Source organism: Pleurodeles waltl, chromosome 2_1 (genome assembly GCF_031143425.1).
Source record: "Pleurodeles waltl isolate 20211129_DDA chromosome 2_1, aPleWal1.hap1.20221129, whole genome shotgun sequence".
NCBI lineage: Eukaryota > Metazoa > Chordata > Amphibia > Caudata > Salamandridae > Pleurodeles > Pleurodeles waltl.
Genome location: NC_090438.1, coordinates 650765400 through 650793178, shown reverse-complemented (window position 1 = coordinate 650793178; position 27779 = coordinate 650765400).

Here is a 27779-nt window from a genome sequence, read left to right as displayed (position 1 = left end):
ATTCATCCTGATTTGCAGAGAACGGTATAGGAAAAGGTATGGGATTTGACAGGAAAAGAAGTAGGTTTGATAAAGGGAGTGGAGCCAGGCAAATGCAGTTTTTCCTCAACTTCTGCAGTACCACATGCCCCAAGATGTCCTGATGAAAGCAAGCCAGATAGTTGCTGACTTTGTAAAGCAAGGTGTTCTCAAAGAAGTATTGAACAGCCCATGTAATTCACCAATAATGGGTTTGAAAATCCCTGTGGGAAGGTTCAGATTGTTCAGGATTTGAGAAAAATAAATGAGGTTGTGGTCAAATGTTGTCCTGTGGTGCCAAACCCAGCTGTGACAATGTTCCAGATTCCATGTGATGCTTAGTGGTTCACTGTCATCAATTCATCACAAGCGTTATTTTCTGTGCCACTTCATGAGGATAGTCAATTTCTCTTTTGTTTCAAATTCATGGATCGAGTTTATTGCTGGTGCAGAATTTCTCAAGGGTTTTCAGAGTAACCTTCCATATTCAATTAGATCTTAAAAAAGAACTTGGAGTCATTGGAACTGCCTTTCCAATAAACCTTGATGCAGCACATTGGTGACTTACTGGTTGTGTCCAAAACAAGGGACGAGTTCAAGTATGATAATATTGCCCTGTTGAACCATTTAGGAAAGAATGGTCACAAAGGGCCTGATTCCGACTATGGCGGGTGGCGGAGGCCGCCCGCCATAGTCCCGCCGTCAAATGACCGCACCGCGGTCAAAAGACCGCGGCGGCCATTCTTACATTTCCGCTGGGCCGGCGGGCGCTCTCCATAAGAGCGCCCACCGGCCCAGCGGAAATGCCCCTGCAACGAGGATGCCGGCTCCGAATGGAGCCGGCGGAGTTGCAGGGGTGCGACGGGTGCAGTTGCACCCGTCGCGTATTTCAGTGTCTGCTTTGCAGACACTGAAATACTTTGCGGGGCCCTCTTACGGGGGCCCCTGCAGTGCCCATGCCATTGGCATGGGCACTGCAGGGGCTCCCAGGGGCCCCGCGGCACCCCCTACCGCCATCCTGTTCCTGGCGGGAGACCTGCCAGGAACAGGATGGCGGTAGGGGGTGTCAGAATCCCCATGGCGGCGGAGCGCGCTCCGCCGCCATGGAGGATTCTCCCGAGCAGCGGAAAGTCGGCGGGAGACCGCCGACTTTCCGTTTCTGACCGCGGCTGAACCGCTGCGGTCAGAATGCTCGAGGGAGCACCGCCAGCCTGTTGGCGGTGCTCCCGTGGTCGGTGACCCTGGCGGTCACCGGCCGCCAGGGTCAGAATGACCCCCAAAGTGTCTCCGCTTAAATTGCGGTACTGTCAAAAAGTCGTGATTTATTTGAGTCACCAGATTGATAAGGGTTCAAGTAAGATATCCAGAGAAAGGATTACAACCATATTGCAAATAAATCCCCTGACTATACAGAGAGATGTCAGGTTGTTTTTGGGGATGGTGGGTTATTGTCACCAATGGATTCCAAATTTTTCAATCATTTCGAGAACAATGCAGAAGCTGACTCATAAAGAAGTCACTGATCCCATAGTGTTAGACCAGGATGAAATGAGAGCGTTCATTGAATTGAGAGAGAGTTTGTCCAGGGCTCCAACGTTGGGTATGGCTAATTACACTAAACCTTTCACATTGTTTTGTCATGAGCGTGATGCGTGTTCTTTGTCTGTCTTGACACAGGTCCATGGAGGTGTAAACCGCCCAGTAGCATATTGTTCTGCTACTTTGGACCAAGTTGCAGCAGCCTTACCGGCTTGTTTGCGTGCAGTTGCAGCAGTTGGTCAGAGCCTTACACAGTGTGAGGGCATTGTGATGGGACATTCCCTGACTGTCATTGTCCCTCACTCTATTTAGATTCTACTTCCAAGGACGAAAACCCAATATTTGACTGGTGTGAGGTTGACCAGATATGAAATGAGAATTCTCAGATCACCAAATGTGTCATTGAAGAGATGTACAGTGCTGAATGCCAGCAACCTTACTTTTGAGTTTAAATGTCAAAAACGAAAAAGAGAAAGATGTTGAGCATGATTGTCTTGAAGTAACTGACTTGTGCACAAAACCACGACCTGACATTAGAGATACCCGATTGGAAGAAAATGACCAAATTATCTTTGCTGATGGATCTTGTCTGAGAGACAATACAGGGACACTGAGAGCAAAATATGCTGTGTACACAATTACAGGTACCTTGGAAACTTCTTGGCTTCGAGGAGTATATTCTGCCCAAGAAGCAGAACTGGTAGCCCTTACTAAAGCGTGCCATGTTTCGACTCAGTTGAAAGTTACAATCGATACGGATAGCCAGTATGGATTCGGAATAGTCCATGATTTTGGCCAATTGTGGTCACAGAGAGGTTTCCTGACCTCTTCTGGTTCACCAATAAGAAATGGTGAGAGAATTAAAGATTTGTTACATGCTATTCAAATGCCTGAAAAGTTTGCTGTGGTAAAATGCAGTGCACATCTGAAGTCGCAGGACTTTGTGTAATTGGGAAATGGATATGCGGATCAAATCGCAAGGTTTTGCACATTGAACTGAATATCATTCACAGACAAGTGGGAACTGTTACCTGAAGAAGATGAAACTTGTACAAGCAATGCATTGAAAATAATTGACACTTTGGAAGAATTAAAAGCATTGCAGAATAATGTTGACAAGGAGGAAAAACATTCATGGAGCAAAATGAAATGTGTACAAATACAAGATGAATTGTGGGTTTCAGAAGAGGGTCAATTGGTTTTGCCAAATATTCTGCTGTCTCAAATGGCGAGGTACTATAATGGCAAAGCACATATTGGGAAGGATGCAATGATACGTTTGTTCAAACATGATTGGTTTAACCCAAAGTTTAGACAAGTTGCTGAAGCAGTTTGCCACCGATGTGTCATTTGGCAACAACTAAATGCAGGGAAAGGGACAGTGGTTAATTTAAGCCACATTGGAAGAGCGGGAAGTCCATTCAGCAGAATGCAAATGGATTTATTGAGATGCCTGTGTGTAGAGGTTTGAGATATGTGTTGTTGAATGTTTGCATCTTTAGTCATTGAATTGAAGCTTACCCTAAACAAAAAAATGCTATTCTCACAGTAGCAAAATTACTGCTTATGGAACTGAAACCGCTTTTCGGATTTCCGATCTTTTTAGAATCAGATAGGGAGAGTCACTTCAGCAATGCAGTAATTAAATTACTGTGTGCAGCATTGAACATTGAGCAGAAATTGCATTGTAGTTACCGCCCTGAAGCATCAGGACTAGTGGAACAGATGGATAGTACATTAAAATCAAGAATTGCAAAGATTTGTGCATCCACAAATTTGAAATGGCCTGACACATTGCCTTTAGTGTTGATGTCAATGAGAAACAAATCTGACAGGAAGACAGGATTGTCACCGCATGAGATCCTCATGGGCAGAGCAATGAGGTTGCCAGCTGTGCCAGCAAATGCACTTGTCAACATTACAGATGATATGATGTTAGATTACTGCAAAGGTCTGGCTGATGTGGTTCTCCCTTTTTCTCAGCAGGTGGAAGCCACCACAAAGCCACCAATCCATGACTCAGGGTAAAACCGGAGAGCTGGGGACCTGGTTGTGATCCGAAGGCACCTGAGAAAGACGTGTTTGCAGCCGCATTGGAAGGGACCTTATCAGGTAGTTTGGACAACTACTACAGCTGTGAAGTGTGCTGGAATTCCAAACTGGATTCATGCAAGCCATACGAAGAAAGTGGCATGTCCACTGGATCATGAAGAAGTGTGTTTGAGAGTAGCAACAACAGTGAGACAATTCTCAGGGCTGAGCATGCATACAAGTTAAAAACAAGCTATTGAACATTTGCACAGAAATTCTTCATAGTCACACACACATTACTTGAGTATGCCCATGCTCTATAACTAATACCTACTATATACATTTTCCTTAGTCAAAAAGCAGCATAAAATGGACATTATCAGTGCCATCGTCCTTGAAGACGGTTCAGTCACTGCTGTATGAGGCAAGGGAGGAGACCTCAAGGTGGGGGACAGAGCACTTATATCAATTGAGGCAGCAGGAGAGCCTAATCAGAGGAGAGCTTTCCCAGAAACAGACGATCTTGAAAAACAAGCAGAGCAATTGCCAGACCCAGAAGGAGTTGAGGTGGATCAAAGTCAATGTGATCTCACTTCTCCTGAACCGATTGCAGGTCCGTCAAGAGAAAACACCACAGAACAAGGAGTAGGTTCAAGTTCGACTCTGAAGAGAACACTGACAAAGGGTCCACTGAAAGGAAATAAGTGGCTGGAGTCACAAGTGGAGAAAGGGAAAGAGTTGGTTGTTGAACCAATAATTGAGGAAGAAGTAGATACCCCAAGTAGAGAAGATCTAAGTGAAGGAAAGCTGAATGGTGATCGAAGATTGAAAAGAAGGAGAATAGCAAGTCAAAGATACGCTGGTCCTGAATGGGCGTGTGCAACTACGAATGAATGGCAGCAACAGTTTTTGTCTTTTTGTTTTGATAGAGAAGTTCCAGCTCAGTATTTTGGCACATTCAGGAAGCTAATGAACTGAACTGTTGGAACAATCTGAGATACATTTTTGAGAAAGAGAATGTTGAAAGTAACCAGAAAAGACATTGATAACCTGATTTGACTTTGAAACCTGATTTTGACAAAGCTGCTAACCGATTTTTGAGAAGGGTTCCTGGAAGTGAGACTGAACTGCTGAAAAGGAAGATTTGTTTATTTTTGCTGAAAATGTTTCTAAATTTCCTTCTGCTTTCTGATTCTCTACAGATCATGAGAAACATTAGTCAACAAGGTAGAGATGCTAGGCGCTGTAAATACATGAGCATTGGTTTAGCAATTGTGTGTGGGATTTTGTTTGTGGTATTGACTGTGGGTATGTCTGTTCTTGATGAGATAGAAGCCAACCATATTTCTGCTTTTGAGACAACTACTGCACTAACGGAATTAGAGAAGTTTAGGATTGATGAGAAATATTTGCATGAGGATACTAATGCGCAGGGAGAACTTTCTTCTAATGATTTCTACTGCTTACTGAGTGAGTATGTTGAGACAATCAATGCGAAAAATAGCTTTGTGTGTATGCAGATTCCTTCATCAGGCGAGGGAGGAGTCATCTTTCATAGTCTGCCTTTAACCTACGGAATAAGTTGTAGTCTGTTACTAACAAGATATTATAACCAAGAGTGCATCCAGTACTTTTACTTAAATTGCGATATTGTGTTTTCGTTTGTTCCTATAATTAGGTATTGGAGTAGAGTAGCTAAGGGTAATGACATAGTAATAGTTAGAGATTTCTTTGAACCTACATTGATGTTTGCCACAGCTTATGCACATAGAAATAATTTGACATGCTTGCTTACACCTGTAGAAAAAAGCTTATTAGATCAAACAGATGACAGGAGAAAAGCATTAAAAGAGAAATTAGAAAAAGCCTTAGAGAAAAGGACTTACTAGAATTATTATGCTTATAGTGCAATTAAAACGCAAGGGAAATTAGCTTTAGATGCACAACACGTAGGGAAACTTTGTATATATAGGTCTAAATCACGCACTAACACTTTATTTGTGGGAACGAGTGAATGTAGGCATGTGTTATTGTTTCAGAGTAAATGGACGTTTCTGTTGGATGGACAGGACCCTGCTATTCCAGGGATTTACTACATTTGTGGACTTAATGCTTATTATCGTCTTCCAAGAGGATGGCATAGGACATGCTAATGGGGGATAGTTTTCCAAAAGATTTATCAAATAGAGGATTTGAAAAAGTTTCCGAAAGTGACTGAATTACATCATCAGAGACAGAGGAGAGAGTCCTCTTCTGCTATAGTGAGAGATATATTTGGAGCAGTGATTCTTTCAGTGGGAGTCATTCTGAATTCAATAAAGATTCAAAAGTTGTCTACTATTGTGGATAACATGCTGATAAATTTTTCAGGAGTCATACTCCTGATAGATACTGTAGGAAAGTGTCATCTTTCTTGTCATGTTACCCCCAATTTCTAAATGTTCTGCAGTAGATTTTGCCTGTCTCACAGGGATCCTGCTGGTCAGGACCCCAGTGCTCATAGTTTGTGGCCTTATGTGTGTGTTGTAAGTAGTGCTTAACTGTGTCACTGAAGTTTTGCTAACCAGAACTTCAGTGCTTATGCTCTCTCTCCTTCCAAATTAGTCACTATAATTTAGTGACTTCATATTCCAATTTCAATTAGCACACTGGCCCCCCTTATAAGTCCCTAGTATATGGTACCTAGGTACCCAGGGCATTGGTGTTCCAGGAGATCCTGATGGGCTGCAGCATTTCTTTTGCCACCCATAAGGAGTTCAGACAAACCCTTTCAAAGGACTTCCACTGCAGCCTGCATAAAATAGTGCACACACTATTTCACAGCCATTTTCATTGCACTTAAGTAACTTATAAGTCACCTATATGTCTAACCTTCATTTACTGAAGGCTAGGTGCAAAGTTACTAATAGTGAGGACACCCTTGCACTAGCAAAGGTACCCCCACCCTGTCCAGGACCAATTCCCTGGACTTAGTGAGTGCAGGGATACCATTACACATGTGCATTAAATAGAGGTCAATACCCATATGTAGCTTCACAATGGTAACTCCGAATATGGCCATGTAAGGTGTCTAAGATCATGGAATTGTCCCCCCATTCCAAATCCAGTACTTGGGGGGGCAATCAAATGCATCCTGGGGGCTCCACCATAGAGCCCCAATACTGCCAAACCAGCTCTCTGAGTTTTGCCCTGCGGCTACAACTGCTGCCACCTCACAGATAGGGTTCTGCCCTCCTGGGGTCTGAGCAGGTCAGTCCCAGAAAGGCAGAACAAAACATTTTCTTTGGGAGAAGGGTGTTAAACCCTCTCCCTTTGGAAATAGGTGTTACAGGCTTGGGAGGTATAGCCTCCCAGAGCCTCTGGAAATTCTTTAAAGGGCACAGATGGTGCTCTCCTTGCATATGCCAGTCTACACCAGTTCAGGGAAACTCCAGTACCTGCACTGGTGTGAAACTGGACAAAGGAAAGTGGAGAGACCAATCCCCTCTCCATCACCACCCCAGGGGTGGTGCCCAGAGCTCCTCCAGTGTGTCCCTGCTGTTAGCCATCTTGTTTTCCAAGGTGTAGGGACACTCTGGAAATCTCTGAATGGCCAGTGCCAGCAGGTGACATCAGAGACCCCTCCTGATACGTGCATGCCTGGTTAGGTAGCAAATCCCCCTCTCAGGGCTATTTAGGGTCTCTCCTGTGGGTTCCTCTTCAGATTCAGCTTGCAAGTTTCCACCAGGAATCCTCTGCAACTCCTGCTTCATCCTCTGACCATCGGATCAACCGCAGACTGCTCCAGGAACCACTATGGGACCCCCTCCCCTTTGTGAATGGCATTGAAAACATTTTTTCAGAGCAGGCAGTGGTTCTATGGACCACTGCCTGCTCTGAAAAAATGAAAGTGACATGTTTCATTTTTTCATTTTGTAATGCATCTCATTTTCCTTTAAGGAAAACGGGCTGCATTACATTTAAAAAAACTGCTTTATTTAAAAACAGTCACAGACATGGTATTCTGCTGTCTCCAGCAGGCCACCATCCCTGTGAGTGCTGCGAGTCGCAAGGGGGTCACAAATTGCGACCCACCTCATTAATATTAATGAGGTGGGCCTTTGCGACCCCCTTGCGACTCGCAGATCATGTCAGGGACACCATCCTGCATCCTGCATTGCGACTCGCAAATTGCGAGTCGCTCAGACTCGCAATTTGTGAGTCACAATGCAGGATTTTCCTACATCTGGCCCTTGGTCTCCTCTATTTACAGGTCTTCAGGTCCAGGAATTCACCATTTTTTGCTTGCAGTCTTTCTTGGTTCTTGCAGTAACTCTTATCACGACTTGTAGCGTGTCCTGAGGAAACTTGCAGTACTTTACTCCTACTTTCCCGGGCTCTGGGGTGGGGTATTTTACTCACCTTTGTGGCTTTCTTACACTCCCAGCGCCCCTCTACACACTTCACTTGCCTAGAGGGGAATTCGTGATTCGCATTCCATTTTCTTAGTATATGGTTTGTGTTGCCCCTAGGCCTACTTCTTCCTATTACATTCTGTGATATTTTCTACTGTTTGCACTATTCTGTGACTATTTGTTACCTGATTTGGGTCTCTAGTGTATATATTGTGTATAATACTTACCTCCAGAATGAGTATTGCCTCTAAGATATTTTTGACCGTGTGTCACCAAAATAAAGTACCTTTATTTTTGGTAACACTGAGTATTGACTTTTATTGTGTATAAGTACAGTGTAAGTATAGTGGTATTGCAGGAGCTTTGCATGTCTCCTAGTTCAGCCTAAGCTGCTCTGCTACAGCTACCTCTAGCAGCCTAAGCTGCTAGAACACTGACTACATTTCACTAATAAGGGATAACTGGACCTGGTATAAGGCGTACGTAACTAGGGTACCCACTAGAAACCAGGCCAGCCTCCTACAGATACTGAATTAGCTGCTGATAGAGCTATGACTCTTCAAAAGCGTCTTGCTTTAGACATTCTTTTAGCAAAGGAAAAAGTTTGGGGATAACCCTGCAAAAAGGGCCAGGTCAACATTAATCTTTATTTTTGATGTAAAGAATAAAGAGCAAAGCAAAAGTGGTCACAATACACTCAAGGCACTCAAGATGACCTCAACAATATATGGCCCCTTCTTTTCAGAAACACTGTTTTACATTTTGTGGCCTTTGTTAAATACTTTCAATGTAACACTTTTATTTTCTTGAGCACTCTTGGGAACTCGCCTTCTGGTCGTGCTTGTGCTAGTGTGCACTTGACTAGGATCTTGTTTTCCATAGTTGTTTTTCAAATGAAAGGCCTTTATGCTGAGGAACCAAGGGCCCCCAACCCGCCCTTGTGAAAATGTTGAGAGCTTCATTTGTGATCAAAACTAGGACCAACCTGATCTCCTGGTCCTGTACATACTCCTCGGGGAATTAAACTTCCACTTTGAGAACACCAATGACACCAACACCCCCACCCTGCTCGACAACCTCTCCAACCTCGGCCTCAAACAGCTTGTCATGACACCAACCCACTCCGCAGGACACACACTCGACCCTATTTTCTCTGCCAGCAATCACGTCTCCTTCAGCCACACCACCGAACTCCACTGGACAGATCACTGCTGTATCCACTTTTCCATCAAGAAACCCACAACACATCACCACCCACAACGGATCCCCCACCACAGTTGGAAAAGGTCACCGAAGACCAACTTATCGCAACACTCTCCTGGAACCCACCCATAGACACCACCAACACTGACGCAGCTGCCCACAAATTCAGGCAATGGATTGACACCTGTGCTAATACTTTTGCCCCAATCAAGAATTCCTCCAACAGACGCACCGACAGAAGGGCCTTCTGGTATTACCGCCAACCTCCACGAATCTAAGCAAATCTGCCATATACTTGAAAGAAAGTGCCGCCAACATAAGACTCTGGATAACCACACAGCCTTCAAAAAAGCCATCCGCAGACACCAACAACTCATCCAAACCCCCAAGAGAACCGCCTTCAAAGAATCAAAAACAATGCACACAGCCACAAGGAGCTCTTCAACATCGTGAAGGAACTCTTCAACCCCAGCTCCAACGCCAACGACATCCCGCCATCTTAAGACCTCAGCAACTCCCTAACCTCCTACTTCCACTGCAAGATTGCAGACATCCACAACAGCTTCAGCACCCAGACCCCCCGGGTAACCACCAACACCACAGATTCACTTCCGACCAACCGCCTGCTCGTCTGGACCCCCGTCAACGACAACGACACCATTGAAATCATGAACACCATCCACTCATGCTCTCCATCTGACCCCTGCCCTCACAACATCCTCAACAAAGCAAGCTCCTACATTGCACCCCAACTATGGAAAATCATCAACAGCTCCTTCGAGTCCGCCACCTTCCTGGAGAGCTGGAAACACGCCGAGATCAACACCCTCCTCAAAAAACCCAAGGCAGACCCAAAGGACCTCAAGAACTTCCGGCCTATCTTCCTGCTTCCCTTCCCGGCAAAAGTCATTGAGAAGGCTGTCAACACACAACCAACCCGCTTCCTTGAGGAGAACTGCACCCTGGACCCTTCTCAATCCGGATTCCAAAGCAACCACAGTACCAAAACTGCCCTCACCACCACCACCACGACATCAGAACCATACTGGACAATGGCGAAACCGTGGCCCTCATACTCCGCATGGGATGACTCCTGGTGGACTGCCACTCTAGGAGCTGCTCTGACTCCCACCAATCACACATGTAACCTAGGATTCATCTTGGATTCCTCATTATCCATGACCCAGCAAGTCAACCCCATCTCCTCCTCCTCCTGCTTCAACACTCTCTGCATGGTCTGAAAGATCTACAAATGGATCCCCACCGAAACCAGAAGAACAGACACCCAAGCCCTCGTAAGCAGCAAACTGGACTATGGCAAAGCCCTCTACACAGGAAGCACCGCCAAACTCCAGAAGAGGCAGCAACATATCCAGAACGCCTCCGCATGACTCATCCTGGACATCCCCCAGCACTGCCACATCACAGGCCATCTGAGAGACCTGCACTGGCTACCAGTCAACAAGAGAATCACCTTCAAACTCCTCACCCACGCACACAAAGCACTCCACAACACCGGACCAGAATAGCTCAACAGACGGCTTCCTTCTACACCCTGACCCGGCATCTCCACTCCGCCGACCTAGCCCTCGCAACTGTCCCACACGTCCGCAGAACTACAACTGGCGGCAGATCATTCTCGCACCTCACCGCCAAGACATGGAACACTGTTCCCACCCACCCTTATCAAACCAAAGACCTCCTTACCTTCAGAAACCTTCTCAAGACCTGGCTGTTCGAGCAGTAGCAGCACCTCCTCTCCCGCCTACCTCAGCGCCTTGAGACCCTCAGGGGTGAGTAGTGCACTTTACAAATTCCTGATTGATTCCTCGTGGGATTCTAGATTTGGGTCTGAAGAGCTGCCTGTCCCTTAAGAGTGATAGATCAGCACAGGCTTCTGGATGGAGGCCATTTGTCTGAGTTGCATTGTGCCTGCCACCCATCTGCCCATGCACTGGACCTGAGCCTGCCTGAAATATCCATTTCCATACCTTCTGTAACTTTGTGTTATGCTTATTCTTGAACACTGTCATACTGTTCATATCTTAATGATTTCAGCTAAATTAGTTACAGAAGTGGGTCTTTTCCCTGACTACGAATACATTTCATGTACTAAAGCATGTGTGTAATGGTCGTCCTATTCTGTCTATTTTCCTGCTGTTTACAACTTACTCTGCAGCCACCAATATTCTCCACTTTTCTACATTTGTACTGTGATTAGATTATCCATACACCAACTAGCATTTGTCAGCACAGCCACCACTATATTTGCACTCAACTCCCATCATCCTTCAAGCACACCCATCTTTGTCAGGCGCATCCACTGTCATTTGTCCTCACAGCCTCTGCCCTTCAACAAATCTAAAATTATAGCTACACACATATGCACCATCATGCTGCCACACAAGCAGTGGTATATATCAACACAAGCAACTTCATATGGCCACACACTCTCCCCCATATATCCATGCATCCACAGCCCTATGCAGGCAAACCTACCACACGTTCACATGCCACCATATGCTGAATAGACCCACAATCCTATGGCCACACAGCTGCAGACCATGACAACATAACCACCATAATACTCTCACACAACCAACATCATATACCAATACATCCACCATCCTCCTCAATACAAGAAGCATTATGCAATATTACGTCCACTATCATACATCCACACAACCTATATCATAAAAATACACCACCCTATGCACACCCAGCATACCTTATCACTGCACACCACATGTTATGTCTGCCGAACCACAAGTATACTCCCGTATGTATATACACTCATGATTAATTGTCAACATCATATGCATCAAACATGAATACCATTATAAATCTGCACAGCCAACATTATTTGCCCACACACACTCCCAATGGAGAAGTGCCCAGTCCAGTATGTGGTGTTTAAAAAGTCATGCACAGCGTAGAGTTGGCTGCCTCCTGGTGGGTTGGCCACAGGCCCTGTAGCCAACCACCGCACTTTGTACTGCCAGAGGCTGTATGTACGGTGCGGTTGGCTGCCTGCAAGTGGTTGGCCGCAGGGCCTGGCCGTGTGAGGGAGAGGGCTGACTACACGAGGTAATAAAATATTACTTTATGTAAAAAAAAATCCATAGGGATAAAAACAAAACAAAAACGTTAAAGTAAAGTTATATTTAGGTGAAACGTTCATTAACAACGTAACGTTTTAAATGCTAAAGAACATAGAAATTCACAAGTTATAATTATTTCAAGAAACTATAACCCATGTCCTCGCTATGCACTGTTAATTACCCCACATCTTACATCACTCCTGACAACTTCTGTGACATCATTGATAACATCAGTACAACATGTGCCATGACATTATTGATGAGAAAACTGTGTGTGTGTATTTTTGCATATACATTGAAACAAACACAGGGTACAGGGATGTTATAGTTAGCTTCTGAATTTACTCCTACAAAACCAAAGAAATTCAGCAGTTATAATTAGAGTTCTTTCATATAACTATAAATTGTGCCCTAAGGTAACTATAACTGGTGTTAGTTAGTTAGCTTTATTTTGGTAAAGGAAAATTCTGTAAAAGCACATAGACAAAACACATAAATACATCAAAAAATTAAAAATGATATTATAAAGCCTCTAGCTAAAAGTGACATGCATGAGTATAACAAATGTGCCACATACAAAATCTAGTGTAAGAATAAAATGCAATATAATATAGTACATTTAAAAGTTAAAAACAATATTAAGATCATAACTACAAGGATACAGCACATCTCATGTTCTCAATTGAAAACGAATTCCCGTAGGTTATCACTAAAATGTTAGCTTTCAATTTGCAGTTTCTAACTCGTGAGGGTTACAATACTATATACTATTATTTACACTCCAAAGATTTATGTCTAATGTGCCAAATTGCCTACAAAAAGTTTGCCAATGAACAAGCCACATTCCCATGTGGGTTTGATTTGCAAATCCTGAGGGCTAGTATCCTACTCCTAAAACCCATGGATCTGCAGAGTGGTATAAGCCAACGTGCCCTCTGCTTAGAATAAGCGGAGCAATAAAATAAAACGTGGGCCATGTGTACAGCAACTCTGCATCCCATAGGGCATAGATCGGTGTCACTGGCAGATTTAGTCCATTTACAAGTCAAAGTGCGTAGTGGTAACGTTCCTATCCTAAATCTAATGTAAAGTGCATGTGCTAAGGGAGATACAATCAAATCCATAAAATGCTCAAATTCATAGTGTCATTTCAGTGATAAAAAACTATCGAGGGCACTTCTGCTAATTTTTCCATTTATGCATATGCATCTTTCACGACCTCCGTGGCGTTTTTTGGAAGATGGGAAGGATCTGTCCAATAGACTCCCAGCTCGAGGTTAAAGATTTTTTAAACTTAGTTACACCACCTGACTTTCTTTAAGGCTTGCGTGCTCATCTGGGCGCTAGGCCCAGCTCTATATGGGCCAAAAATGTCCAGGGACCAGATCCTAATCCATTGCATCAATAACTAGTGCACTTGCCATGCAGAGTGTTCTTTTCAATAAAATTATTGCAAACATTGCAGTGATATCAAAGATGCTATACAGGATCTCATCAATGACATAATATGTGGAATAATTAGTTTAGCATGGGGAAGGCGCAAGTTATAGTTACCTTAGGGCGCAAGTTACTTAGTAACATCTTTTTCCCAAACATCGAAACGGGGTTATCTGGCCGATTTCCAGGTCATTGCAATGTGTCTCCTTTCCAAGCCCAGTGCTAAATCCATGAATAGGGACCCAACCTTGCATTTCCTGGGTCAAGGGAAGTCACCCACAAAGCAAACGTTAATGGTGTGTGGGAGCGGGCATCTAAGCATGAGGTGTATCCTGCAAATTACCATCCCCCCAAAAAACCTGTAATGGAGCACATCCACAAGTCATGTGACAGAAGTCTGTGTCTAAAATTATGCATCTCGGGCATCCCTGAGAACCCCCTCCATATATTACCCATTGTGTATGCAGTGTCAAATAGGTCATCTGTAGGAAGTTGAATTGAATATATTGAAGCCTAGTATTACACAAAACACTCTTGGGGTATGCAATCATCCTGCTCCAGTCTCTATTCAAGAGCTCTTTCGCCAAGACCCTTTCCCATTTAGTCCTTAATGCTGTCAAGGGTGTACGTCCCATCTCACTCAGCACTTTGTAGAACCAGTTAATCAACCTTCCAGCCAAACCCAATCAGAGAAGTAGCTGGAGCATAGTGTGTGTAGGGAATTTCTTCTGACCAAAATTCCATAGGTCTGTGAAGGATTGTACCATGGCCTTATAAGTCAGAAACTGACCACCAGGCAAGCAGTGAGTGTCCATAAGAATTCCCAGGGGAATTAGCCCACCCTCTTGAAAACAGTCACCAATCCATCGCCCGACCAACTCAAAAGCTCGGTTGCTGTAAAATAAGTACCCTTTCTGCCATGTGAGAGGCCAACTATATGCAGCCTGAAGGCATACACCACTGGCCTACAACTCCTCACTTAACTTCTCTTCCAAGTAGTTAAGGGCACTTTCAGTAATATAGTTGGATGGGTTTTTGCTACGTTTGGTCTCATGTCAATAATAAGCCCTGATAAAGGGACAAGGCTATCTGATCTAACACCCCCCGGTGGGCATCGCCAAGCCATCTGGCAATCCACTGCAACTGTGCTGCCAAATAATATAACACGAAGTCTGGGACTTCCAGTCCTCCTCTGTTGGTCGGCACTGCTTGACGGATCACTCCAAACTTCCTGTGCAGAACAAGAATCACCAGGCCACTTTTTTGGGAACATTTCGTGAAGATTTCTCAAATGGTGCCAAAGATATAGGCAAGTCAAAAAATGCTTTTTCCATGAAAACATGGTCCTAACTATAACTACCCATTGGTTACTGCCATATATATATATATGTATTCTCATAGATATGAAAAAACAAAGGTTAGAGGGGCGGTATAGTTAGGCTCACCTTTCAAGCATACAAAACCTTTAAATTCATCAGTTATAGTCATAGTTACCTCAAGTAACTATAACTCGTGACCCGGACGTGCACCTTTTTTTTGCCAAATTTTGGGATAACTAGCAGTGCATTGAGAGGACACAAGGTATAGTTACCTTAGGGCACAAGTTATAGTTACCTAGGGCATTCTCTGGGAGTGAGAATAAATGTGAGAGGGTGTATCTGGGGTTAAGAGTGGCTGTCAGCTTGTCTGTCTGGGTGTGAGAAAGCGTACATCAGTGCTTCAGTAGGTGTGTCAGTGTGTGCATGAGTGTCTCAGTGGTTGTATGAGTGGGTGCGTAAGTGTCTCAGTGTGTGTATGAGTGGCAGTTAGAAATTGACAGAGAGAGAGAGAATGAGAGAAAGAGAGTGAGAGGGAAACAGATAAATTTTTAGGCTTTGATGTATGATACACTTAAAATTACATATTTTTGGTAAATAAAAAATTGAAAATTAAATGAAACCACCTTTAAGTTTTTATTTTACCATTTGTAACACTCAGTGCTCCGTGTGAAAGTCCTTGACTTTCATACTGAGCTATCTTTTTTATATGTTTCAAGTCACTTTGTTCTGCCCTTTAAGGGCTATTTGGGATTGTGGGATCGTGTCAAGGGCTCTCCCTCTGTCCCTATATGTATTTTCATTTTTTTTAATATTTTTAAAAATTATATATTATTTAAAAACAAGCCCTTTATGGGATACCTTGGAATGCAGGGAGCCCTCAGGGGCTTCCCCGCAGTCGCTACTTTGAAAAACATTATATGATAGTGGTGGTAATATATGTAGCCTATACCAGGATTTACTTTTAGGGCCAGATGTATCAAGATTCCAGGTAGTGATTTCCAAATTGCAAATTCTAAGAAATCACAATTTTAGAAATGCAAAACGCAATGTATCAAATTTGAAAATCGCAAATAGCGATTTCTTAAAATTCGCAAACGCTATTTGCGAAATGCAAATACCGAATCGCAAAAAAAATTGCGATTCGGTAACTGAAAATCACACATAGCGAAAACGGCAAACCGGAACAGCCTGATGACATCACAAGCAGGAAGTGAGTCAGCCCATGCAGTTTCCAGATGCCACACCCACAGGAGCAGTGAGAGAGACACAGTCCAGCACCAGGAAGTCAGCATTGTGAGGAAGCCAGGATCAAACTGCAACATGGCCAATGCTGGCAATGGGAAGGAGAAGGGAGACAGAAAGAGGAAGCTGAAATTTGGTGAGAAAGAATTGAAGGTGCTCATTGAGGAGGTTGTTGGGAACCATGATAGACTCTTTGGCAAGACCTCACTCCAAGTACCTGAGAGCGAGAAGCGGAAACTCTCGTCTGACATACAGACAAAAATATGCGCAGTGGGTGTTGCGCAGCGCTCTGTGGAGGAGATACGCAAGCGATGGTACGACTTGTGGTCCCATGCCAAGGAGAGGGTGGCCAGCAGGCTTAGGGAGGCAAGGAGCACTGGAGGTAGACCATCCACCCACACACCGTCCACCCCTATGGAAGACCTGGCGGAGTCCACATTGCTGCCAGAAGCTGTCAGTGGTGTAACTGACATTGACACCTCAGTGACACCCAGCACCAGCAAAGGTAAGGCCAGTGATTATGTGTATCCCCACATGTGCATGTACACATGCCCCTTAGGAAATAGAACATAGCTTGATTCACAATGAATAGTATTCCATGTCACATCTTACATACAACACAACTGTGCCTTGTGGGAGTGGTAGTACACAACCCTAAGGTGAATGCACAACATAAATAGCAAGATAGTGGTCAGCCACATAAACACCACAAATGACTCAGGGTGACACAATTAAATTGTACTTTTAAAGCAACATTGTGGAAATCTGTGACAAATGCCAGAACTGACATGCTGCACATTGTCCTTGCAGATGACTCTGTCCCTGCTGCTTCAGGATCTGAAAAAGTGGGGGAAGCAGAAACACAGCCACAGTCAGACTCAAATACCAGTGAGTCCCACAGTATTGTTCTGACTAGACGCAGGGGAAGGGTGTTACCACTGCCAGAGTACAACCTGGACTCAGATGAGATGCCAGAACATAAACCCACACCACCACCAGAGGCGAGTCCCAAAGGAAGACAGCAGTCCCTGCACCAGCGCCAGTCAACTCCCCTTAGGATGCGCCACGATGCAGGCAGACAGGGCACAGAAGAAGGAGTGGGCCCATCAATCTTTGGCGGCCTGGAAGCTTCCAAGCTGAAGGTGCAGCGCCTGCAATACAAACATTTGAAGTCACAGACAGTTTGTGTCTCACAATAGCAACATGGGGTTACAAAACAAGCACTTGGAGACCCTGATTGAGGGACAGCAAAGAGTTGCTGAAAACACCAAGGAGTTGACACAGGCCATTGGGGAACTATGCACTGAGATACGGCAGGAGCGCGTCAGCCAGCCCTCGCCATCACCAATATTTGGCAACATTTGATAGCTTCTGTAGATCAGTCAATCGGCTTGCAAGTGCAACAGCCCAGATATTGCGGCGTGCCATTGCCACACAGGTGGAGATGGCACATTGCAGTCGGGACATTGCACAGGGACTGGTGCAAATTACCAACGTAGTGGATGCCATGCAAACAGCACGCAGTGCCACAACCAGCGTGCTGGGTGTTGGTGACAGTGAGTAGTCCTCTAGCCTCAGCAGTCTGACAGTCCCTGTGATTGATCCGAGGCATCGCAGTGCCAGACACAGTACTGCAGGTGAACCTGCTACTAGAGGTGCCAGCGAGGGCACTGAGCACTCAAGTGTAGTGCGTGGATGTAAGAAGTGATGGAGGGCTACAGGGGACCACCTCAATATGTAGAAATAGAGTCATGCTATGATGCTAATAGTGTGACACTGTTAATAGATCAAGTCTGCCCATTGTGAATAGCTATGTCCCAATGACACATTTTTACCTGAAGTCAAGGTAATGAAGATGCTAAATACTGAAATGCATATTATTGAAGTGGATTTGTCATTACTTACATCAAAAATGGTTGTGCCTGCCTTCTGCTGCACTGGTAGTGTCTGCTGGTAGAAGGGGTGGTAAGGGATCATCATCCTCATTTGAGTCTGGCTCCGTGAGTTCCACTGGTATGCCCTGGTGGTTGCTATGTTGTGCAGGATAGCACATGTGGCCATCATTTTGCATGTTGTCTCAGGGCTGTACTGTATTGCACCTCCACTCCTATGGATGCACCTGAAACGGCTCTTCAGCAGCCCAAAAGCGCGCTCCACCGCATTGCAGGTAGCCCTATGTGCAGCATTGTACCTCCTCTCTGCTGGAGTGGAAGGGCTCAGGTAGGGCGTTAGCATATAGGTACGCACTACGTAGGAACTGTCTCCTGAATGCACAGAGAGTAAAATGAGTACATTTGCTGTCTGACGTCATGCTTACATCAATGCATTATTGTGAACTGTCAAATTAACTAGTAGATATCCTTCCCCAAACTCCCCAGCTAGCAGTCTTGTGTGTATCCCGTTTTGGCGAAAGATGTAGGAATCATGTGTGCTCCCTGGGTATCTGACCACGAGATCGGTAATGATGTAGGAGGCATTGCATATCACCTGTATGTTCATAGAATTATGGTTTTTACGGTTGCGATACACATATTCGGTGGCCGATGGTGGGCAGATTGCAACATGTGTCCCATTATTGGCACCTAGCACATGTGGGAACTGTGATATCTGGTAAAAGTTAACTTTGGTTTGTTATAATGCCTGAGGGGTGTTGGGGAATCTTATGTACAGTTGTATTCTGCTCAGCATGGCATTGAGAAATGTGTTGAAAAATCTGGAGAGGGCACTCTGTGATACCCCTCCAGCTGCTGCTGTGACCCCTTGATAGCTCACTGAGGCTAGTAGGTGCAGGGAGCATAATACCTGCACATGTGTGGGTATGCTATTGGTCCTGTGTGTTGTGCGCTGCAACATGGGATGTAGCTCAGCTATCAGGTCAAGTATCATGGCTGAGCTTAACCTGTACTTATCATAAATTTCCTCCTCAGTCTGCTCAAAAAGGGTTATGCGCACTCTGAAAATGCGCTCCTGTCTCCTCATCTCTCTCCTCAAACCTGCCAAGATCCTCATTCTCCTCGCTATGACGTAGAGTGCAGCCATTGTTGAAGAGGGGCTGACACATTCTGGGCCTCTTTATATAGGTTGCACCTGGTTACCACCTGGTTTCAGTTTGTGGTAAATTGCATGTGCAAACGGCCATTTTGCAAATAATCGCAATTTGAGATTTTTTGCTACATCACATTGCAAATCTGTTTTTGCATGTCGCACTCTGCATCTCGCAACTAGCGGTATGATTTATGAGATCGCTATCTGCGATTCGCTATTCTGTATCGCAATTACCGTTTCGCAAAAAGCGATTCGGTAAATCATATCGCTATTTGCGATCCGCTGTTTGCGAATCACTAATTTGTGTCTCATTCGCAAAAAATCGCTATTTTTGCGATTTCTTATTTTCCCACTGTGAATGCCTTTCATACATCATAAAACGCATTTTTGCATTCTCAAACGTACATTCGCACCGTTTGCTAATGCAAAAACGCTTGATACATCTGCCACTTTAATATTTAACAGACCAGTCTGTGATTTTAATAATTTTTATACTTCAACCTCTGTTTGCTTCTACTTTGCTCTGCTTGGCTCCCGTGTCACCTCTGGTCCGTGTTCAGAGGCTGGTGGTGGCAGGGGGTGGCAGTTGCCATTTTTGCTCCTGTTTTCTGGAACCTTAACGAACACCACTTTAGAGGTCAGCGCTCTAGTGGCCTGATTCTCCTAGATCGGGCACCTATTAATACCGGTGATGCTGCGACCGTGCAGCGGAACCCGAAGGCGAGATTGGTAGGAGATAGTCTCCCTAACTTGAAGTAGCCTTTAAGCTTCTAAGCATTTTTACTGATACTATAGTGGTGGCAATATATGTAGCCTATATCAGGATTTTCTTTTAATATTCAACAGGCCAGTCTGGGATTTTAATAGTTTTTATACATCAACCTCTGTTTGCTTCTACTTTGTTCTGCTTGGCTCCAGTGTTACCTCCGGTCCGTGTTCAGAGGCTGGTGGTGGCAGGGGGCGGCAGTTGCCATGTTTAATCCTGTTTTCAGGCCCACTTCTCCAATTAGAACCATGGAACAGGAGACACCATATGGGACTAGTCCAGATTTTCAAACTGTAGGACCTGCCTATATTGGGAACCCCCCTCAGAACCCCCCTCAAAGCAGGTTACTTTTGACTAACTATTGATCACTAACTGCCAATAAGCTAGATATTAATCTGCTTTTGGACACTCAGAAACCGACAGTGCTGTTCCTAACCGAAACTTGGTTACATGAGGGCTCAGGACCTGATGTGTCACTGGCCTTGCCCAGTGACTACTCAATCATCAGGGTGGATAGAGTGGGGGGGAAGGGGGAGGAATTGCTATCATTTTTAGGGATACGGTCAAGGTAACCTCATCTCCCCTTGATATCCCAGACTGTGAGAGCCAACTCTTCTCTTTCCTCCTACCCGCCAGCCTTAGCTTCTCAGGAGCCCTAATTTACCGTCCTCAGGGATCAGCGCAACATTTTATAGATTTATTCCCAGAATATGTTGCTGAGTTAATCTATAACAAGCCTAATTTTAAAATTTTAGGGGATTTTAATGTACATGCAGAAAATGAGGATAAGACCATAGTACAAAACCTTTTGTCTGACATGAGAGCCCTAGACCTCACACAAGTAATCACAGGTCCTACACACAACAAAGGCCATACGATTGACCTGATTTTTAGTAACATAACAAATTTAACGGTCTCTCTACCTACCGCTTTAGCATTAATTGTTTTTAGTCTTCCAGCCCTGCAATCTGGTAAATTTTAGTCGACCACATATCTAACTCAGAGACGTTGGCAGACGCTCAAGGTCACTGATTGGTCCAATAAATTAACTAGTACAAACCAACTGTGAATGGGAACTTGAGTAGTTCCCTAGATTCTGTGAATACATGAATCACAAATAGTCTGGACGTCCTGATACCCTATACAGTAAGGCGGGGACCCTCAGTAGAAAGAAAAGGGAATCTTGGTTCTCCTCCCAGCTGCAGGTACTCAAGAGAGACAGCAGAAGATTGGAAAGGAGATGGAGAAAGTCCTATAGTACTTCTGCCAAACAAGACTATAGGAGAGGGATCAGACATTTCCACTTGGAAATCAAAGCAGCCGAAATACTTTATTTACTCAACAATAATTGAACAGAATGCCAACTCTCCTAAAGTAATTTTTCAGTTGCTAAAAGACATTGGGCCAGATGTATCAAAAAAGCCTATTGCGATTCAGAAATAGTGATTTTTAAGAAATCGCTATTTCTGAGTCGCAAAATGCTATGTATCATATTTGCGATGTGGTAATAGCGATTTCTTAAAAATCGCAAATGCTAATAAAAATCGCAAATTGCAATTCAGCCCCCATTCGCACCTATGGGCCTGTCAGCCCATATTTGCAAATTTTTTGCATTTCCCAAATTGCGAATTCCTAACTGGAATTTGGGAAATGCAAACTCCAGGGTGCTGGGGGCCTAAGGGCCCCTCTGCTGCACCCAAAACAATTTTGGAAGACATGTAAGGTGCTCAAATGCCAAAAGGCACCACCAAGTTCAACTTGGTGGCAATAGCGATTCCTTAATGCCCAATTCGCATTAAGGAATTGCTTCATACATGTGCTTCAGAAATCGCAAATAAGGATTCTTTATTTGCGATTTCTTATTTAGAGAATCACAATTTGCGATTCTCTAAATGAGGTCGCAAATAAGGATTCCTTATTTGCGATGCCGCATTATGGGGACGCAATTTCAAGGAATCGCTATTTTAGCGATTCCTTAAAATTGCACTGCGAATGCCTTTCTTACATTCAGAAAGGTGATTTTGCATTCGGAAACGGACGAATTTTGCAATTTGCACCGTTTGCGAATGCAAAAGTCTTTGATACATCTGGCCCATTGCCTCCCCCCATTCATACTTGGAAGGGGTAGAAGCCTCACATAAGCATAGTAATGATTAGGCTCTTTATTTCAGGATAAAATCACTGAGATGTATTCAGCCTTTCAGGGCAACCCCACGAGCCCCTTAAGTATGGAGGTACAACGTTTTAATGACACAGTTAGGTTTTCAGATTTTCCCCTGGATCCCTTGAAAGCGTTGTAAGATCTATGGGCACTCTTAAATCAGGATTCCCCCCTTGACCCTGCGTCCTCCTGTGATCCTAGCCCAAGGATTGTCAATAATAGCACCCATTTTGACTGAGTTATTGAATCAGTCATTGGAGAATGGCATTTTCCCATCACAATGGAAACATGCGATTGTTAAACCACTCCTCAAAAAACCCAATCTTAAATAAGTACAGACCCATTTCCCTGCTACCAGCCTTTGCCAATATACTAGAAAAACATGTAAACAGCCATTTGTCTGTTTATCTTGAGGACAACAATATCTTACACCCCTCCCAAATGGGCTTTAGACCCATGCATAATACCGAATCGGCTTTGATTGCAGTAATGGAAGTGGTTAGATGGCACCACAGTGATGGCTGGGCCTCGGCAGTTGTGTTGCTTGATCTTAGCGCCGCTTTTGATACGGTAGACTATAGTATTCTGCTCCGGAGAATGAGGGAGTGAGGAGTTACAGGGACTGCGCTAAGTTGGTTTAGTGAGTTTTTAAGCACAAGTTCATTTCAGGTACTGGATATATCTTTTTACTCAAGTCGTTTTATTAGTAGATGGGGGTTACCTCAGGGCTCCTCTCTTAGCCCTCCTTTGTTTAATATTTTTATGCTGCCTCTTGCTAAAGTAGTGGAACCCTTTAGCCTCTCTCTGATATCATATGCCGATGACCCACAATTGGTGTTATCCTTGACTTCAAATCATAATTCATTGGAAACCTCACTCGGTCCTTGCCTACGGGCAATATCTAATTGGATGTTAGACTGCAAACTCAAACTTAATGCAGATAAAACAGAGGTCATGTTTTTGGGCTCCCAAGCCCCGTTAAAGCCACCCCCCTCTGTTCTGTCTCCTCTTAGAGAGCTTCCAGCTCCCAAGGATTATATTAAGAGTCTCGGGATCTGGCTTGACCCTTGGTTATCCATGGATCAGCTGGCAAAAAAACTCCTGGCCATTTGCTTTGGCATATTCAGACTCCTTAGGAAGGTGTTTAAAATCCTTCTGTTCATGGCCAAGAGATTCATCATACAGGCATTGATCAGCTCACGTCTGGATTATGGGAATGCCCTCTTTCTCGGGTCTCCAAATTATGTGAAAAGGAGACTTCAAGTGGTGCAGAATACTGCCGTTAGACTGCTCTTTAATATTCCTAAACATGAATCAGTCAAATCTGCATTTCTCACCTTGCATTGGCTCCCAGTCGAGCAGCGAATACAATTCAAGGCCTTATGCTACATACATAGGTCCATACATGACAAAGGGCCCCCACAGCTGCATTCTTTGGCCACTTTTTATAAGCCCTCATGACATCTTAGGTCATCGTCAGCAACCTTGGCGCCAATTCCCTCTGTAAAAAAGGCTAGATGGGGCAGAAGGTCTTTGTCGTATCTAGGTACGAAGCTGTGGAACTCTTTACCTTTATTGTTACAGCTTACTGACCAGGAACCAATCTTTAGGCGGCTACTGAAAACATGGCTATACTTATCTCCTTATGAAATTGTTGGGAGGATCCACTGAAGCGCTGGGAGGCTCTCGGGTAGCTATGCACTATATAAATTTGTTAACATAACATAACATTTTTATTTTACAAAAATGCCCTTTATGTGCCACCTGGCACTGTGAAAGAAGCCTTAAGGCTTCCCTTGTGGTGCCAATGCTTCAGCAAGCACCTGAGCTGCTTTGACAGCAGCCCCCTGCTTGCTAAAACATTTCATCCCTGTCCCCTGCACAAAATGGACAACTCAAACTTATTAGACAAGTTATCAGGACCTTCACTGAAAAATTACATTTAAGAACATTGCTGTGCCTGGCAAATATCTAACAGCGGGCAATTCCTGGGAAATTCAAACTTATATGTACTTGTGCATAAACAATCACATTTTCCTCAGTACCTACAGAGTATCTTCAAAGAATCATAAAAGTTACTCTGAGGTGTTACAAATCCAGCACAGTTGACCAAACCTTTCAATATATGTAATTGAAATCTGACTGAATCAATTGGAAAATACTAAGGTGCTATTAAAAATGATAATCAAAAAAATTTTTAATACCAATATTACTGATATTAGTGCTGACACAACTAATAGTTATTATTATTGCTATTATTCGTACCTGTAGTATTATTACTAATATAATTACTTAAGTCTGTTAGTTGTGTGCTTACTGCTGCTGTTTTTCCATTTCGTAACTGTGTAACGACCAGCTTTACAGTTGCCACGATCAGTGATTCTAAATCTATCCAACTTGGGCTGGGTAAGCCCTGTAGAGATTTATATGCAGGCTTTCTTGTAACATGCATATTTCAACAGAAAATTATTAACTCACTGAGGGCCAGATGTCTCAAGCTCCTGGTTTGCATTTCTTAAATAGCGAATTTTAAGAAATCGCTACTTAGGAAATGAAAAATGGGATGTACGAAAATTGCGATTTGGTAATAGTGATTTCTTACAATTCGCAATTGCTATTACCAAATCTCAGTTAGGGAATGGGACTTCAGTCATCCCTATGGGCCTGTAGACATTTGCATATTAGGTAATGCAAACCCAGGGTGCTGGGGGCCTAAGGCCCCCTTTGATGCACCCCAAAAAAGTATCTGTGGACATGTGAAGCACACACATGCTTACTAGCAAATTGGACTTGGTGGTAATTGCATTTCTGTAATTGCATTTCCAAAATGCCCAATTCGCATTTAGGAAATGCTTGATACATGTGCTTTGGAAATCGCAAATAGGAATTCTCTATTTTCGGTTTCCTATTTAGAGAATCGCAATTTGCAAAACCCTATATGGAGTTGCAATTTCAGGGAATCGCTATTTTATCGGTTCCTTGAAATTGCACTGCAAATGCCTTTCATAAATCTTGAAAGGTATTTTTGCATTCGTAAACGGCCGGATTTTGCAGTTCGCACAGTTTGCAAATGTAAAAATGTTTGATACATCTGGCCCTGAGACATCTTGCTGGCAGTAATCTAGTCTAAAGTTCTGAAATGAATACACAAGCATCATACTGGTAAGTTTATGCTGTCTTGACAAACAACTGGATTACAGTGATATCTCAGAAGCTGATTATACTGTAATTTGAAATTTGAACAGAACGCAGGGATGACAGCCAGTGAAGTCAACTAGGACTTTTTCCCTCTACTTAAGCTCAATCAAGTCTTAACAATGGATCATCTCGTTCCATCCTAAGCGAGTTAATGGAGAAAAGGAGTGGCTGAAAATGAGCAAATCATATCGTTGCTCAGCAAGACATGCAGTGAATTGTCACTAAAACATGCCCAAAAATGTTGACTAGGCTCCCCTACAGAGGGTTGTGTGACTGAGCAATTGGTAAGGATTCCACCTTAACTCTAGGGACTGTTCAGTGGAACTCAGGCAATAACTAGTGTACTTCCCTACATGTTTACTTTTTCAAAATGGTGGCACTTTAAATTGTACAGTCAATATTTCTCTAGTGGCTATTTTTTGGATAATATTTCTGCAGTAAATATTTTGACATACAACAATTTGTCATTTTGAAGTAGCCAATTGCCATACACAAACACCAGATGAAATAAAGTGCCATGTACATCATCACGTTATTTGCTTGTGGCTCCCTAATGGAAGACCCCCTACACCAGACAGTCCTGATCAGTCTTATATGCTTTAGGACATTGGCACAAAGTTTCGCTGTAACTTTAGTTACTTACCTCACGATTTGATTTGTATTACTACCAAAGCAAATGTCATCACTTGAACCAGAGGTGCTGTCCTGTGGATACAGCTAGTGTTGTGGCAGATCTGGGGTCATTTAAAAATAAGAGCAAATACTATTTGCTTGCAGTGCACCTTCTTATGCCACCATCGTTGTAAAAAAGTTGACAAGTGAGTCAATTATGTATTTATCCATGTTGGATACTTTGGGGCATGTTTCACTTTGCAATGACCTCAAGTCCATAACACTGATAGGTATAGGATTTGATGTTAAAAAATGGTTTTCAAACCATTGACTCGGTACATGACAACAACTAGGACCCATTTTACTGGTATATTAGTATTTAAATTGAGTTATTTAAATACATCAGCTTGTTTCAACATTTGAGAATTTCCGCTCCTTCATCTGCCAGGAGTGACAACTTTTGGGCAAGTGTAGTTACTTTTCCACTTGCATAATCCATACACATAGAACATTTTGGGTTTAAATTAATGACCAGAGAGCGCCCTTAACTAAAACAACAGAAGAGTATTGTTATCAGAGGGGAAATGTTGACTGACGTTCCATTTCTTGGTCATCCGACAGATGCAGTGCTTACATTTTAAAGAGTGTGACTTGCTTAAAGTGATGGGGAAGGGATGGCAGAAGCTTGAACTTCTGTAAAATGTCTACTGTTTTCCAAGCAGCACGTCTACTACTGAGCTCTGCTGTACTAACCACACAGTAGCATAATCTATTGTAGAACCAATTTCAATGTATCCCGGGTAAAATTTACCTACTTCTATTATTTTCCGGTTCTTTCCTATCTTATAGTTGCTTATTAATGTTGATAATTTTTCCAGTCATGTCATTCTTTATATTACTCCCGTTTCCCTGCATTTACATTTCGATGCATTTCAGTAAGTCGTTATTTTCATTACACTACCATGTTTTTGAAGTACCCACAATGTATCTTGGAATGTGTTACTATACTGAATAGGAGGCCCCAAACTGCTGACACCACTTACTCTTGGTTCAAGTCAGGGTTTTGCATTCTTTTTAGCATTTAGTTTCAGATGGAGAATAATGGCTGTGAATTACACTTGCCAATCGTTTTTGCACATTTTGTATATCATTTTGCCACCAGGTTTTTGTTGAAAGTAAACCTGAAGTTAAAGGCAAGTGTGAAAGGAAAAGTACAGGTAAAGACAAGCACGGACATTGTTTAAACCCCTTTTCTGATTGGACGAGCGAATTATTCTCTTATATGGCGATAGGCTTGGCATGCTGGCCACACAGGAACCCACCGAACTTCGCTTCAGATGTCAGCCCAAGAAGGTAGCGAGAGAGTTGCGATGGTTAAATAACACAATTTTTTAATTTATAGCTATGAAAAGAGGTGTCTTACTATTGTAGTACTCCTGGTATGCTTCCGGATTTCAGGAGTAAGTCGAGGAACAATATTTGTGAACCATGCTCACTCTCATTATTACCAGTAGTAATATTTAAGGCTCTTGAGCTATTCACAGCCTTGTTAAAACAAGTGTGTAATTCGCACTATAAATGTGAATCAGTGTTGGTGTAACTTTGTTGCTTAGAAGTAAACTTTCATTGGTTGTATCTCATGCTTTTTGGTGGCGAAATCACACCAGGCACACACGTTAACCTGTTTAAGTAATTACAACAAATATATTGCTT